This window comes from Ranitomeya imitator, chromosome 6 (assembly GCF_032444005.1).
Source record: "Ranitomeya imitator isolate aRanImi1 chromosome 6, aRanImi1.pri, whole genome shotgun sequence".
Lineage (NCBI taxonomy): Eukaryota > Metazoa > Chordata > Amphibia > Anura > Dendrobatidae > Ranitomeya > Ranitomeya imitator.
This window is the reverse complement of record NC_091287.1, coordinates 156,069,838-156,088,061: the sequence shown is the minus strand read 5'-3', so window position 1 is coordinate 156,088,061 and position 18,224 is coordinate 156,069,838.

Below are 18,224 nucleotides of genomic sequence, written 5' to 3'. Positions count from 1 at the left end.
ACCATGTACCCCCTGACAACCCCAGCTGGACACCAACATGGAATTCCAATCCAATACTGGATTATGGGCTTGTAGCCATGGCAACCCCAACACGACCACATCATGCAGATTATGCAACACCAGAAAGCGAATAACCTCCTGATGTGCAGGAGCCATGCACATGGTCAGCTGGGTCCAGTATTGAGGCTTATTCTTGGCCAAAGGTGTAGCATCAATTCCTCTCAATGGAATAGGACACTGCAAGGGCTCCAATAAAAACCCACAACGTTTAGCATAATCCAAGTCCATCAAATTCAGGGCAGCGCCTGAATCCACAAACGCCATGACAGAATACGACGACAAGGAGCATATCAAGGTAACGGACAGAAGAAATTTTGACTGTACAGTACCAATGGTGGCAGACCTAGCGAACCGCTTAGTGCGCTTAGGACAATCAGAGATAGCATGAGTGGAATCACCACAGTAGAAACACAGCCCATTCAGACGTCTGTGTTCTTGCCGTTCAACTCTGGTCATAGTCCTATCGCACTGCATAGGGTCAGGTTTAATCTCAGGTAATACCGCCAAATGGTACACAGATTTACGCTCACGCAAGCGTCGACCGATCTGAATGGCCAAAGACATAGACTCATTCAAACCAGCGGGCATAGGAAATCCCACCATGACATCCTTAATGGCTTCAGAGAGACCCTTTCTGAAAATGGCTGCAAGCGCAGATTCATTCCATTGAGTGAGCACGGACCATTTTCTAAATTTCTGGCAATATAGCTCTATCTCATCCTGAGCCTGACAAAGAGCCTGCAAATTTTTTTCTGCCTGATCTACTGAATTAGGCTCATTGTACAGCAATCCAAGCGCCAGGAAAAACGCATCGATATCACTCAATGCAGGATCTCCTGACGCAAGAGAAAATGCCCAGTCCGGAGGGTCGCCACGCAAAAAAGAAATGACGATCCTAACCTGTTGCGCTGGGTCACCAGAGGAACGAGGTTTCAAAGCCAGAAACAGTTTACAATTATTCTTGAAACTCAGAAATTTAGTTCTATCTCCAAAAAACAAATCTGGAATAGGAATTCTCGGTTCTAACAAAGAATTCTGAACCACAAAATTTTGTATATCTTGAACTTTTGCCGTGAGCTGATCTACACATGAAGACAGACCTTTAATGTCCATTGTAATACCTGTGTCCTGAACCACCCAAATGTCTAGGGGAAAAAAAAGACAAATCACAGTGCAAAGGAAAAAAAATGGTCTCAGAACTTCTTTTTTCCCTCTATTGAGAATCATTAGTACTTTTGGCTTCCTGTACTGTTATGATAGGCAATTCAGTAACACAATGTACATAGCGATCAGAGCACATACAGTGATCTGACAATAACCCAAAATAATAGAACGAGCTCTGAGACGTGGAAACTCTGTAGACCGCAATTCCTGATCCTCTCCAAACACAACTAGAGGCAGCTGTGGATTGCGCCTAAGGCTCCCTATGCAACTCGGCACAGCCTGAGAAACTAACTAGCCTGAAGATAGAAAAATAAGCCTACCTTGCCTCAGAGAAATACCCCAAAGGAATATGCAGCCCCCCACATATAATGACTGTGAGTAAGATGAAAAGACAAACGTAGGGATGAAATAGATTCAGCAAAGTGAGGCCCGATATTCTAGACAGAACGAGGATAGGAAAGATAACTTTGCGGTCTACACAAAACCCTAAAGAAAACCACGCAAAGGGGGCAAAAAGACCCTCCGTACCGAACTAACGGCACGGAGGTACACCCTTTGCGTCCCAGAGCTTCCAGCAAAACAAATAGACAAGCTGGACAGAAAAAATAGCAACAAATAGCAAAGAAGCACTTAGCTATGCAGAGCAGCAGGCCACAGGAATGATCCAGCGAAACACAAGTCCAACACTGGAACATTGACAGGAAGCATGGATAAAAGCATCAGGTGGAGTTAAGTAGAGAAGCAGCTATCGACCTCACCAGATCACCTGAGGGAGGAAACTCAGAAGCTGCAGTACCACTTTCCTCCACAAACGGAAGCTCCCAGAGAGAATCAGCCGAAGTACCACTTGTGACCACAGGAGTGAACTCTGCCACAGAATTCACAACAGTACCCCCCCTTGAGGAGGGGTCACCGAACCCTCACCAGAGCCCCCAGGCCGACCAGGATGAGCCACATGAAAGGCACGAACAAGATCGGGAGCATGGACATCAGAGGCAAAAACCCAGGAATTATCTTCCTGAGCATAACCCTTCTATTTAACCAGATACTGGAGTTTCCGTCTTGAAACACGAGAATCCAAAATCTTCTCCACAATATACTCCAATTCCCCCTCCACCAAAACCGGGGCAGGAGGCTCAACAGATGGGACCATAGGTGCCACGTATCTCCGCAACAATGACCTATGGAATACGTTATGTATGGAAAAAGAATCTGCAAGGGTCAGACGAAAAGACACAGGATTAAGAACCTCAGAAATCCTATACGGACCAATAAAACGAGGTTTAAACTTAGGAGAGGAAACCTTCATAGGAATATGACGAGAAGATAACCAAACCAGATCCCCAACACGAAGTCGGGGACCCACACGGCGTCTGCGATTAGCGAAAAGTTGAGCCTTCTCCTGGGACAAGGTCAAATTGTCCACTACCTGAGTCCAAATCTGCTGCAACCTGTCCACCACAGTATCCACACCAGGACAGTCCGAAGACTCAACCTGTCCTGAAGAGAAACGAGGATGGAACCCAGAATTGCAGAAAAACGGCGAAACCAAGGTAGCCGAGCTGGCCCGATTATTAAGGGCGAACTCAGCCAAAGGCAAAAAGGACACCCAGTCGTCCTGATCAGCAGAAACAAAGCATCTCAGATATGTTTCCAAGGTCTGATTGGTTCGTTCGGTCTGGCCATTAGTCTGAGGATGGAAAGCCGAGGAAAAAGACAAGTCAATGCCCATCCTACCACAAAAGGCTCGCCAAAACCTCGAAACAAACTGGGAACCTCTGTCAGAAACAATATTCTCTGGAATGCCATGCAAACGAACCACATGCTGGAAGAACAAAGGCACCAAATCAGAAGAGGAAGGCAATTTAGACAAGGGTACCAGATGGACCATCTTAGAAAAGCAATCACAGACCACCCAAATGACTGACATCTTTTGAGAAACGGGAAGGTCAGAAATAAAATCCATAGAGATATGTGTCCATGGCCTCTTCGGGACCGGCAAGGGCAAAAGCAACCCACTGGCACGAGAACAGCAGGGCTTAGCCCGAGCACAAATCCCACAGGACTGCACAAAAGTACGCACATCCCGCGACAGAGAGGGCCACCAAAAGGATCTAGCCACTAACTCTCTGGTACCAAAGATTCCAGGATGACCAGCCAACACCGAACAATGAAGTTCAGAGATAACTCTATTCGTCCACCTATCAGGGACAAACAGTTTCTCCGCTGGGCAACGATCAGGTTTATTAGCCTGAAATTTTTGCAGCACCCGCCGCAAATCAGGGGAGATGGCAGACACAATTACTCCTTCCTTGAGGATACCCGCCGGCCCAGATAAACCCGGAGAGTCGGGCACAAAACTCCTAGACAGAGCATCCGCCTTCACATTTTTAGAGCCCGGAAGGTACGAAATCACAAAGTCAAAACGGGCAAAAAACAACGACCAACGAGCTTGTCTAGGATTCAAGCGCTTGGCAGACTCGAGATAAGTCAAGTTCTTATGATCAGTCAATACCACCACGCGATGCTTAGCTCCTTCAAGCCAATGACGCCACTCCTCGAATGCCCACTTCATGGCCAGCAACTCTCGGTTGCCCACATCATAATTTCGCTCAGCAGGCGAAAACTTCCTGGAAAAGAAAGCGCATGGTTTCATCACTGAGCAACCAGAACCTCTCTGTGACAAAACAGCCCCTGCTCCAATCTCAGAAGCATCAACCTCGACCTGGAACGGAAGAGAAACATCTGGTTGACACAACACAGGGGCAGAAGAAAAACGACGCTTCAACTCTTGAAAAGCTTCCACAGCAGCAGAAGACCAATTGACCAAATCAGCACCCTTCTTGGTCAAATCGGTCAATGGTTTGGCAACACTAGAAAAATTGCAGATGAAGCGACGATAAAAATTAGCAAAGCCCAGGAACTTTTGCAGACTTTTCAGAGATGTCGGCTGAGTCCAATCATGGATGGCTTGGACCTTAACCGGATCCATCTCGATAGTAGAAGGGGAAAAGATGAACCCCAAAAATGAAACCTTCTGCACACCAAAGAGACACTTTGATCCCTTCACAAACAAAGAATTAGCACGCAGGACCTGAAAAACCGTTCTGACCTGCTTCACATGAGACTCCCAATCATCCGAGAAGATCAAAATGTCATCCAAGTACACAATCAGGAGTTTATCCAGGTACTCACGGAAGATGTCATGCATAAAGGATTGAAACACTGATGGAGCATTGGCAAGTCCGAACGGCATCACTAGATACTCAAAATGACCATCGGGCGTATTAAATGCAGTTTTCCATTCATCGCCTTGCCTGATTCTCACCAGATTATACGCACCACGAAGATCTATCTTAGTGAACCAACTAGCCCCCTTAATCCGAGCAAACAAATCAGATAACAATGGCAAGGGGTACTGAAATTTAACAGTGATCTTATTAAGAAGGCGGTAATCTATACACGGTCTCAGCGAACCATCCTTCTTGGCCACAAAAAAGAACCCTGCTCCCAATGGCGACGACGACGGGCGAATATGCCCCTTCTCCAGGGATTCCTTCACATAACTGCGCATAGCGGTGTGCTCAGGCACGGATAAATTAAACAGTCGACCTTTTGGGAATTTACTACCAGGAATCAAATTGATAGCACAATCACAATCCCTATGCGGAGGCAGGGCATCGGACTTGGGCTCATCAAATACATCCCGGTAATCAGACAAGAACTCTGGAACCTCAGAAGGGGTGGCTGACGAAATTGACAGAAATGGAACATCACCATGTACCCCCTGACAACCCCAGCTGGACACCAACATGGAATTCCAATCCAATACTGGATTATGGGCTTGTAGCCATGGCAACCCCAACACGACCACATCATGCAGATTATGCAACACCAGAAAGCGAATAACCTCCTGATGTGCAGGAGCCATGCACATGGTCAGCTGGGTCCAGTATTGAGGCTTATTCTTGGCCAAAGGTGTAGCATCAATTCCTCTCAATGGAATAGGACACTGCAAGGGCTCCAATAAAAACCCACAACGTTTAGCATAATCCAAGTCCATCAAATTCAGGGCAGCGCCTGAATCCACAAACGCCATGACAGAATACGACGACAAGGAGCATATCAAGGTAATGGACAGAAGAAATTTTGACTGTACAGTACCAATGGTGGCAGACCTAGCGAACCGCTTAGTGCGCTTAGGACAATCAGAGATAGCATGAGTGGAATCACCACAGTAGAAACACAGCCCATTCAGACGTCTGTGTTCTTGCCGTTCAACTCTGGTCATAGTCCTATCGCACTGCATAGGGTCAGGTTTAATCTCAGGTAATACCGCCAAATGGTACACAGATTTACGCTCACGCAAGCGTCGACCGATCTGAATGGCCAAAGACATAGACTCATTCAAACCAGCGGGCATAGGAAATCCCACCATGACATCCTTAATGGCTTCAGAGAGACCCTTTCTGAAAATGGCTGCAAGCGCAGATTCATTCCATTGAGTGAGCACGGACCATTTTCTAAATTTCTGGCAATATAGCTCTATCTCATCCTGAGCCTGACAAAGAGCCTGCAAATTTTTTTCTGCCTGATCTACTGAATTAGGCTCATTGTACAGCAATCCAAGCGCCAGGAAAAACGCATCGATATCACTCAATGCAGGATCTCCTGACGCAAGAGAAAATGCCCAGTCCGGAGGGTCGCCACGCAAAAAAGAAATGACGATCCTAACCTGTTGCGCTGGGTCACCAGAGGAACGAGGTTTCAAAGCCAGAAACAGTTTACAATTATTCTTGAAACTCAGAAATTTAGTTCTATCTCCAAAAAACAAATCTGGAATAGGAAATCTCGGTTCTAACAAAGAATTCTGAACCACAAAATTTTGTATATCTTGAACTTTTGCCGTGAGCTGATCTACACATGAAGACAGACCTTTAATGTCCATTGTAATACCTGTGTCCTGAACCACCCAAATGTCTAGGGGAAAAAAAAGACAAATTCCAGTGCAAAGGAAAAAAAATGGTCTCAGAACTTCTTTTTTCCCTCTATTGAGAATCATTAGTACTTTTGGCTTCCTGTACTGTTATGATAGGCAATTCAGTAACACAATGTACATAGCGATCAGAGCACATACAGTGATCTGACAATAACCCAAAATAATAGAACGAGCTCTGAGACGTGGAAACTCTGTAGACCGCAATTCCTGATCCTCTCCAAACACAACTAGAGGCAGCTGTGGATTGCGCCTAAGGCTCCCTATGCAACTCGGCACAGCCTGAGAAACTAACTAGCCTGAAGATAGAAAAATAAGCCTACCTTGCCTCAGAGAAATACCCCAAAGGAAAATGCAGCCCCCCACATATAATGACTGTGAGTAAGATGAAAAGACAAATGTAGGGATGAAATAGATTCAGCAAAGTGAGGCCCGATATTCTAGACAGAACGAGGATAGGAAAGATAACTTTGCGGTCTACACAATACCCTAAAGAAAACCACGCAAAGGGGGCAAAAAGACCCTCCGTACCGAACTAACGGCACGGAGGTACACCCTTTGCGTCCCAGAGCTTCCAGCAAAACAAATAGACAAGCTGGACAGAAAAAATAGCAACAAATAGCAAAGAAGCACTTAGCTATGCAGAGCAGCAGGCCACAGGAATGATCCAGCGAAACACAAGTCCAACACTGGAACATTGACAGGAAGCATGGATAAAAGCATCAGGTGGAGTTAAGTAGAGAAGCAGCTAACGACCTCACCAGATCACCTGAGGGAGGAAACTCAGAAGCTGCAGTACCACTTTCCTCCACAAACGGAAGCTCCCAGAGAGAATCAGCCGAAGTACCACTTGTGACCACAGGAGTGAACTCTGCCACAGAATTCACAACAGGATTGTTATGCGTTGTGTACGTTTTGCTACGGATGCGTCGGAATGTCCCGACACATCGTCTGGAAAAAACATTGAGTGTAACTTTTTTGTTTGCGCAGTAAAATCGTGTTGCGACGCTTCCTCATTACTGCGTCGTTGGCTACAATGGCGGTCTATGAGCGCAGGATGCGTCGGGACACGTTTTTTGACGGAATGCAGCGCTGCAATCCGTTTTTTTACTCTGAGCATGCTCAGAAGCTGGATTTTGTTGCCAATTTCACCAGACAACACCCAATCTATATAAACCAGGCCTCAGCCTTCAACCCCAGATATGCCAAAGAAGACAGAAGCCAGAAGACAGAAGCCAGCCTGCCTGCCAGCACCTGCCCAGCCTGCCAGCCTGTGTCTGCTCCCGAACCATGATATCCAGGCGATTGGTCTCAAAAATAACATCGGTAACCACGTTCGCAATGCTCACAAGCACTCCCTCCATCTCTGCCACTTTCTCTAAACCCTTTCAAAGATGACCTGTACAAACAGTCTGTATATAGTTTTCCATCTTTTCCAGTAGCCAATCACAAAGGAGACTCCCACTTTTAGGCGTGGAAAACGGATCCGTCATAAAAACTGATGAAACGGATGGAAAAAACGGTAACAACGGATGCAACGGATCCAGTTTTTCGATGGAACCGTCTAAAGAATTGCCGACGGATCCGTCGAAATAATGGAAGCGTTGTATCCGTTTTCCTGTCTTTGCGACGCATCCATTGATGGTCGCAACGACGATTTTCGACGCTCGCAGAAAAACGCTAGTGTGAAAGGGGCCTTAGGTGTATATATTGGCCTTTTTTATTGAACCTAGTAAATATTAAGTTTTAATTACATGCTTTTCTTGCCATGCCTTAACTTTTCGTGTTACTGTACTAAGATATAAAAGTGCTGATACATTTCAATGACATGAACTGGGTTAAAGACAGTAAACTAAATTAATACATAAGCTCTTCTGTCAATTCACCTGAAGTGGTGTAGTTATTACCACAAAAACTATCAACAGTGCAGTTTTGACGACTTCAATAAATCACAGTTAACAGTGCAAATGGGTTATATAGAGTGACAATAATAGTGACATTTTGTGTGTAATTGTCACTCCCATTCCAACCCACAGAGTTAGCAAAAAGAAAGGGAAAGGTTAACTGTGGAATACTTGCATTCTGCCCTTCATCATGATGGTATCAGTGTGTTTTTGGAAGGGCATGTCTTCCCTCCCTCCAGGTTTCCTGCTTCCCAATGGATGGTTTTCTCCTGATTAGCTGAGTTTCAGGGCCAGTTGGACATCATTGCACCATGGACCTGATCGTAGTGCTCTCCAATATAAGCAGTAGCAGCTTTGCCACTCTAGCATTAAAGAAGCATAAGGACATTTATCCAGCCAGTTTCACAGCAACACTGACAAGTTCTTCAGTGGCGATCAAAAGATTTGCATTTTTTTTTAAAAGTGTAATTACCGTACTTCTGTCTGATTGTTGTGATGCCATTTTACTGGTGATTTTACTAAACCGGCAGCAAATGGTTGTTGTCAGCTATAACGGTGAAAATTGTTTTTGACATTGCTATATCCCCTTATGTGTTAGTTTTCAACATTTGCTAGGCCAAATGATTTGCATATTTTGTCATGGGTAGTCGAATTTTCCCTAAAATGTGTTTATTTTTTTTTTGTTTGAGCGTTTTTCGGTTAAAACATTGCAAAGACAAAACCAAATTTATCACCAGATGTCAGGAAGCTTATCATTCTGAGAGTGAAGTCAGGCAAAAAGATAAAAAGTGGAAACTATGGAATTCAAGTGCTCTCAGAGTCAAGTGTCACGTATAATAAAGAAAGCTTCCTCCAAAGTTTATCACATAAATAAGAAAAAGTCAGTATCTGATGTCCATAAAAGTGCTGAACAGAATACACACAAAATGAATGAAAAATATGTGGTTACATTGAGTTGCCTAACTGTGGTGTGATGGCTAAGAGCAGTAGGGTTGAATGCATGAGCTCCAGTCAAGAAGCCTTTTATCTCCGCAAAGAACTGGAAGGTCCAACTTGAGTTTGCCAAATAACACAGCCAATTGAAAGAGACAGATTAGTCTAAGGTGTTGCTGTCAGATGAATCCAAGTTCAATCTGTATGGTAGTGATGACAGATAGTATATGCAAAACATTTGGCAGTCACACTCCTATAATTAAGCATTTTGGTTAAAATTAAGGTCATGCATGATGGCAACTTCATTCACTTTCAATTCACCACCAGAAAAATGGCATCATAGCAACCAGACAGAAGTAATCACATTTTTTTTTTAAAATGCTAAACTTTTGGTGGCTGCCAGTGTACATCAAAGACCTTGTAAGCTCTGCACTCCTTGCCTAAGAGACTGGTCACTGCTGATAAAAGGCAGAGCTAGCCAGTAATCTAGGCAATGTGCAGTAAATAGTGATGAGCGAGCATACTCGGTAATGCGCATTACTCGCCCGAGTATCACTATACTCGTGGCACTCGGCATGAGTGGGAGAAGAGGGCTGCATTGACAATCCAACACAATGGGCAGCACTTTAAACACATTTTATAAGTGGTCACAAACTTGTAAATAACTCATGAAAGAATAAAGTTACATTAAAACCATGCACACCATTGTTTTTCTTGCGAAATTTTCAATAAGTTTGATGTGGCACGGTGGCGCAGCGCTGGAGTCCTGTTTTCAAACCCCACCAAGGACAACATCTGCAAAGAGTTTGTATGTTCTCTCTGTGTTTGTGTGGGTTTCCTCCAGGTTCTCCGGTTTCTTCCCACATTCCAAAGACATACTGATAGGGAATTTAGATTGTGAGCCCCATCAGGGACAGTGATGATAATGTAGTCCATGAAGAGGTAGAAAAGAAGTGCACTTACCCGTATATAGTAGTCACAATGTTTATTCGGACATAATACAAAGCGTGCAGGGAGGGATGTGAAAAAAAGCGGACAACGGCCGTTTCGTGCCTCAGCACTTCAACGGGTCCGTTTGGTTTGGATCCGTTGAAGTGCTGAGGCATGAAACGGCCGTTTCTATTGTAAAAGGTATTTTTTCATGTCGGCTCTCTTAGTGATTTGAGTTGTTTTACGTACAGAATCTAACTATATAGCAGCTGTGCGGAGGATCCTTTTCTGCTTTTGTTCATGAAACAGTGATGATAATGTGTGCAAAATATAAAGCACTGCGGAATATGTTAGTGCTATATAAAAATAATGATTATTATTATTATGTGTCACATGACCCTCTTCCCATTGAAAAAATAAAGTTGGATCCAAAATGGCCGACTTCAAAATGGCCGCCATGGTCACCCTTCCCATTTTATTTAAGTGTATCCATATAAATGGCCCACCCTGTAGATATCAATGTATACATCAAGAGGGTCCATTCCAAATATTGTCTGCTGCTGCCTGTTGCATCTTTACCTAGCCCCAGGTATCAGGTATTTTTTGGCATCTTAATCCTGATAATTTTATTCCAAAGCAATCCAGAGCTCCCCCTTTTTTTTTTTCTTGTTCACATATTGAACAGTGTGGTACCTCTGTCAGATGCCCGATCTATCTGTGGGCTACAAATTTGGGCATTTCAGGCCTCCATTCCATTGTATTTGCTGTCTGTTACCCTCGTTCTATTCAGTATTTTGAGGTAAAAATTACAGGGCACATATTGAACAGTGTGGTACCTCTGTCAGACCCCTGTTCTATCTGTGGGCTACGAATTTGGGCATTTCAGGCCTCCATTCCACTGTATTTGCTGTCTGCTACCCTCATTCTATATAACATTTTGGGGTAAAAAATGCAAAAATACAGGCCACATATTGATCATTGTGGTTTCTCTGCCAGATGCCTGATCTATCTGTGGGATAAAAATTTGGGCATTTCAAACCTACATTCCACTGCATTTGCTGTCTGTTACCCTCGTTCTATATAGTATTTGGGGGTAAAAAATACAAAAATACAGGCCACATATTGAGCATTGTGGTTTCTCTGTCAAACACCAGATCTATCTGTGGTCTACAAATTTGGGCATTTCAGGCCCCCATTCCACTGTATTTGCTGTCTGTTACCCTTGTTCTATACAGTATTTTGGGGTTAAAAATACAAAAATACAGGCCACATATTGAACAGTGTGGTACCTCTGTCAGACGCAAGATCTATCTGTGGGCTACAATTTTGGGCATTTCAGGCCTACATTCCACTGTATTTGTGTCTGTTATCCTAGTTCTATGCAGAAAAAAAAATACAGGCCACAGATTGAACAGTGTGGTACCTCTGTCAGAAGCAAGACCTATCTATGGGCTACAAATTTGGGCATTTCAGGCCTACATTCACCTTTTTTTGCGGTGTGTTACCCAAGTTCTATACAGTATGTTTTTGTTTAAATTAAAAATATGCAAGCCACTTATTGAACAGTGTGGTATCTCCTCTATCTGTGGGCTAAAAATTGTGTCATTTGAGGGCTCCTTTGAACTGGTTTTGGTGTGTCTTACCCTAGTTATTAACAACAGTGTAAAAAATGTTTTTTTTACCTACAGTCCAGATAATTTAAACTGTGGTTTTTACACAACCTCATCACATATAAGTTTGCTCCAAATTCAGCAATTTGTAGTGAACGTGGAAAATATTGTAGTAGTCCATTTAAAATGGGCAAGGTACGTGGCAAGGGACGGGAAAGTGGACGTGATGCTGATGGTGCATGCAGAGGTCAAGGCCATGGGCAAGCTGAAATTGGGAAACAACAAACACCCCCATATTCCTGTCCCAATTACTAGGGGACTGCAGCACAGCACTATTGAACCCAGAGCAGTGTCAAAAGGTTGTTGGTTGGAGAGCAGATAATACTTCCAGTCACTTTGCGACCACTACCACCACCACCACTTCTTCCACACGGCCAAGTGTGAGTAGCCATGTGTCTGGACTGCATATTAATCACCCTGATCCTCCTTCCTCCCACCATGCCGAGTGCCTGGAGACAACTGATCCCACACTTGGACACTCCGAAGAGCTGTTTTCTTTTCCATTTATAGATTCGGGACTCTCGGCCGGTCTACTTGAAGCTGCGCAAGATGAGACCGCATGTAGTGATGCCCAAATATTTGAGCAGCCACGGTCACACGAAGGCGATGGTGGGAAAGTGTCACAAGAGTTGGTCGATGACGAGACACAACTGCCAGAAAGTCAGGAGGAGGACCAAGGTGTGGATGTGGAAGACGAGGTAATGGATGATATAGTAACTGACGCAACCTGGCAGGAGGACATGCAGAACAAGGAGAGCAGCACACATGGGGAAGGAGGCATAGCACCCCAACAGGCAGGAAGTAGTGTGGTGGCTGCAGACAGAAGGCGTGCATCCATTCCCTGTAACACCAACATGATGGAAGTTGCAAGTCCAACTGTTCGGTCTTCATGAGTTTGGTTGTTTTTTAAAAACTCTGCCGATAACCCCAAACAGGCCATTTGCATCACCTGCCATGCCCCCATCAGCAGGGGTCGCAAAACTACCAGCCTGACCACCACCAACATGATCAGGCACATGGCAGCAAAGCACCCAACTTTGTTGGCCGAACCCTAGGCTCCAGGAACAGTGTCTGCGGGTGACACCACTGCTTCTTTCACTGTTGTGCGTGCAAGCAAATCCCCTGTCCACGGTGCATGCGAAGATGCCTTGTGCCCTGCACCTGACATTGCCCACAGTCAACTAGCACCATCATCAAGCATGTCTAAGTCCTTGTCCCAGTGCAGCCTTCAGTTGTTCATACAACACAGTCATTGGAACGCAAGCGGAAATACGCAGCCAACGCTTTACAGGCCACAATACTAGATTCACACATTTCTCATCTGCTTGCGCTCAAAATGTTGCCTTTTAGGCTAGTGGAGATGGAAGCTTTCCACAACCTGATGGTGGCAGCCGTCCCAAGGTACTCAGTCCCCAGCTGCCACTATTTCTTCCGGTGTGCCATGCCAGCATTACACACATGTGTCCTACAACATTAGCCATGCCCTTAACAATGCTGTTACTGGGAAAGTCCACCTAACCATGGACACGTGGACAAGTACTTGTGGGCAGGGATGGTACATCTCACTGACGGCACACTGGGTTAACATATTGAAAGCTGGGACCCAGTCGGACCTTGGGATGGAATACGTCCTCCCGATGCTGAGGATTGCAGGCCCTACGTCAATCAGGGTTGCTCCCACAGTCTACAGCTCCTGCACCTCCTCCTCCTCTTCAGCCTCCATCTCTGAAATGAGCACATCAGTCACAAACTGGAATCACTGCAGCACTGCCTCAGCCAAGCGACAACAGGCTTTGCCGATGCTAATTTGCTTAGATAACAAACTGCACAATGCTGTAGAGTTGTGGACAGCTCTGAAAGAGAAGGCAGATCTGTGGCTGACACTGCTGAACCTACAGCCAGGCAAGGTCGTGTGTGACAATGGCTGGAACCTGGTAGCAGCTCTGAGGTGAGGTGAGCTCACACACGTACGATGCTTGGCCCATGTGCTTAACCTCATCATTCAGTGGTTTATCAAAAGCTACGCAGAGCTGCCGTATCTGCTTGTGAAAGTATGCCACCTGTGTGCCCATTTTAGAAAGTCAGCTGCAGCTTCAGCCGCCCTTGCCGTGCTTCAGCAGCATTTGGAGCTTCTGGCTCACTGACTAGAGTGTGTGATGTTCCCACGCATCGGAACTCTACACTGCATATGTTGGAAAGTAGTTGTTAACTCCCTGCATCAACAAGGCTGTCGTTATTTAGTTCAGACTCCACACATAAGACCTCAGGAGTGGACATGAATGTCAGACATATGTATCATCCTACAAAACTTTGAGGAGTCCATCAAGATGGCGAGCGGCGATGACGCCATAATTAGTGTCACCATCCCACTTCTCTACATTCTGAAAAGCTCTCTGCTCACAGTGAAAGAGGATACATTTCAGGCGGAGCATGAGGACATGGAGCAAGGAACCATACAGCATGATTACACACAGCCCAGCCTCATGTCATCCCAACGTGGATTGGTAGACAAAGAGGAAGAGGAGGAGAAGGAAAAACAGGAGCTGCTTTCATTCGCTATAGATGGTACTACAAGCACAACTGTCATAACATCTGTTCAGTGTGGATGGCCTGAGGACAGGGAGGAGAATGAGGAGGACAGCATGGTCAGTCGTCCTGTTGGTAAGGACACAGATGTCTTGCCTGTTAGCAGTCTGGCACGCATGGCTGACTTTATGTTGCACTGCCTTTCCCGTGACCCTCGCATTATTAAAATTTTCAGTGACATACATTACTGGTTGGTGACACTTCTAGACCCACACTACAAGGAGAACTTTCAATCTATTCTTCCAGAGGCAGACAGGTGTACTAAAATGGTGCAGTACCAGAGGGCCCTTGTCGTGGAATTACTAAAAAAGTTCCCATCTGAGGACGCTGGTGGCAGACGTCATAGTTATTTGGACAGCCAAGAAGTACAGGCGAGAGAGACAACTCCAATCCAGCAGAGGCAGAGGAACACTGGAAAAGTTCTGGGAGAGTTTTCTCAGACCCTCTTGTAGCCCTGGCCCAGAGGCGTTGGGTACTCTCACAAGGAGTGCAATGTTGATGCTGAGGGAGTACCTTGCTAACTGTACCAACATCCTCCGTGATTCCTCTGTGCCTTTTAATTATTGGGTATCCAAGCTGGACACATGGCATGAACTGGCTCTCTACGCCTTGGAGGTCCTGGCCTGTCTTGCCACTAGCGTTTTGTCAGAGCGGGTTTTTAGTGCTGCTGGTGGAATTATAACTGATAAGCGCATCCACCTGTCAACTGAAAATGCTGAAAGGCTGACTCTTATAAAAATGAACAAGGGCTGGATTGGGCCAGACTTCTGTACACCACTGAATGACAGCAAAACATAGCCTCCAATACAATGTATTTTTTGGGAGGTGTATTCCCATGCACCTCTACACACCAACACATGGGTATATGTTTTCTGATTTTGGCTATTTGGTGCTATCCTCCTTCTTCTCCTCATCCTCCAATACCACTAGAACACCAGGGTGAACGTGTTCCGTGATGCAACAGTCACTCAATTTTGTGGCAAGGGTGTTTATGATGCACGTAAAAACATTTATTTAAAAAAAAATGTGTACCCCCGAGGGGGAAATGTTTGTAAGCCCATACACTTAGTGTTTGGGCATTCCAAGTATAGGAGACCAGCTCCTTTAAATTGGGAATAGATTCATAGGAGGACATCCTCCACGTTTCTTCAGACACCACCACTAGAACACGAGGGTGAATGTATTCCGTGATGCAACAGCCACTCTAAATTTTTGCAAGGGTGTTTATGATGCCCGTAAAAAAGAAAAAAAAGTGTACCCCCAGGGGGAGATGTTTGTCAGCCCATACACTTAGTGTATGGGCATTCCAAGTATAGGAGACCTGCTCCTTTATAATGGGAACATTTTTTTTACGAGGCCCTCCTCCACATCTCTTTCAAGGGGCATTGGAGTGCCTCCTAATTTTTTGCAGGCCTTGCATTCACTGCATAGGCAAACACTATAGTAAACTCACTTCTTAATAATGGGAACATTATTTTCCAGAGGCACACCTCTATGTCTCTTCCAAGGCTTATTTGGGTGCATGTGAATTTGGTGCAGAGCAAGCCTTGCATTCAATGCCTAAGCAAACAGTGTGGCAGTACTGTTATGAACTGGTGGCCTAGGAGCAGCATGAGACGTACTCTGGAGAAGGTGGTACCTGTACTGACCGCAGACCCTGAACTAGCACCGCAACTAGAAGTAGCCGTGGGAAGTACCTAACACTCCCTTGACCCCTCAACACAGCCTAAAAACTAACTTCCCCTAAAGATAGAAACGGGAAAACTATCTTGCCTCAGAGAAAATCCCCAAAGGATAGACAGCCCCCCACAAATATTGACTGTGAGAGGAGAGGGAAATGACATATGCAGACTGAAATCAGGATTTAGCAAAGGAGGCCATTCTAGCTAAGAAGAATAGGACAGAGTACTATGCGGTCAGTATTAAAACACTAGAAAATATCCACCACAGAAAATACAAATCTCCACATCTGACTAAAGACATGGAGGGTATATCTGCATCTCCAGAGACACAGCTTGGCTTCAAAAAATCCTACACAGACAAAGCTGGACAAGACAAAACATGAAAATGCACTGAACTATAAGGTCCACAGCATGTGGACAGCAAAAACAAAGCCAGAACTTATCTTTGTTGAAATGAACAGCAAAACAGGAGAGACCAGGTATGGATGTGAATCCTCCAAAAACAATGGACAACTGGCACTGACTAAAGGATCAAGCAAGACTAAATAGCCCAGTCCAAATTGCAATTAAGTGGATACACCTGATAAATGCTGCAATCCAAAGACAGCAGCACTACCACTCATAACCACCGGAGGGAGCCCAAGAGCAGAATTCACAACACAGTACCAAATGAATAATATGAACTAGGTTTTCCCGATGCCATCCAGTATGTGGGCTCAAAGGCTTATTGGGGTGCGTGTAACTTTGAGTCAGGGCAAGCCTTGCATTTAATGCATAGGCAAAAAGTATGGCAGTAAAAAATGAATGTGAACTATGCTTTCCTATGGCCATCCAGTATGTGGGCTTAAAGGCTTATTGGAATGCATGTAACTTTGGGGTAGGGCAGGCCTTGCATGCAATGCCTAAGCAAACAGTACGGCAGTACCAAATGAATAATGTGAACTTGGTTTTCCTGTGGCCATCCAGTACATGGGTTCAAATGCTTATTGGGGTGCCTGTAACTTTGGGGCAGGCCTTGCATTCAATGCATAGACACACAGTATGGCAGTAACAAATGAATAATGTGAACTAGGTTTTCCTGTGGCCATCCAGTACGTGGGCTCAAAGGCTTATTGGGGTACATGTAAATTTGGGACAGGGCAGGCCTTGCATTCAATGCATAGGTAAACACTATGTGAGACTCACTTTCTTATAATAGGAAATTTTTTTCAGGAGGCTTTCTCATGAAAGGGGTATTGTGGTGTGTCCTAATTTTTGGCAGCCCAGCCTCTCACTGCATTGATAATAACAGTATATTAATGCCATGTGATGGCCCATCATGGGCCTATCCAGTATGTGGGTTACAAGGTGTAATGGGGTGCATATGACCGACTATGCAGCAGAGCTGGCCTTGCTGCCAATGTGTAAAACAAAGGAGTACAGGAGTACAAAATGCACTTTGTGAAGTGGATTTTCATGGGCCCATCCAGTATGTCGGTTCCTAGGCGTAATGGGACGCATATGACTATGCAGCAGGGCTGGCCTTGCTGCCAATGTGTAAAACAAAGGAGTACAGGAGTACAAAATTAATATTGTGAAGTGGATTTTCATGAGCCCATCCAATATGTGGGTTACAAGGTGTAATGGGATGCATATGACTGACTATGCAGCAGGGCTGGCCTTGCTACCAATGTGTAAAACAAAGGAGTATGGAGCACAAAATGCATATTGTGAAGTGGATTTTCATGGGCCCATCCAGTATGTGGGTTCCAAGGCATAATGGGGTGCATATGACTGTGCAACAGGGCTGGCCTTGCTGCCAATGTGTAAAACAAAGGAGTATGGGAGTACAAAATGCATATTGTGAAGTGGATTTTCAAGGGCACATCCAGTATGTGGGTTCAAAGGCTTATTGGTATGCATATGAATTGGTAGCAGGGCAGGCCTTGCATTCAATGCAACATTTTTTCAGGAGGCCCTCCTGGACATCTTATGAAAGGGATATTGTGGTGCGTCGTAATTCTTGGCAGCCCATCCACTCACAGCATAGGCTACAAAAGTTTAGGAGACCCACTGTTTAATAATGGCCCTTTAAGAAGATTAATGCCGCCTGATGCACCAGTAAAAATAGGCTTTGTGACTTTAAAGGTACCTTCACACATAACGATATTGTTAACGATATCGTTGCTATTTGTGACGTAGCAACGATATCGTTAATGAAATCGTTATGTGTGACAGCGACCAACGATCAGGCCCCTGCTGGGAGATCGTTGGTCGCTGAACAAAGTCCAGAACTTTATTTCGTCGCTGGACTCCTGCT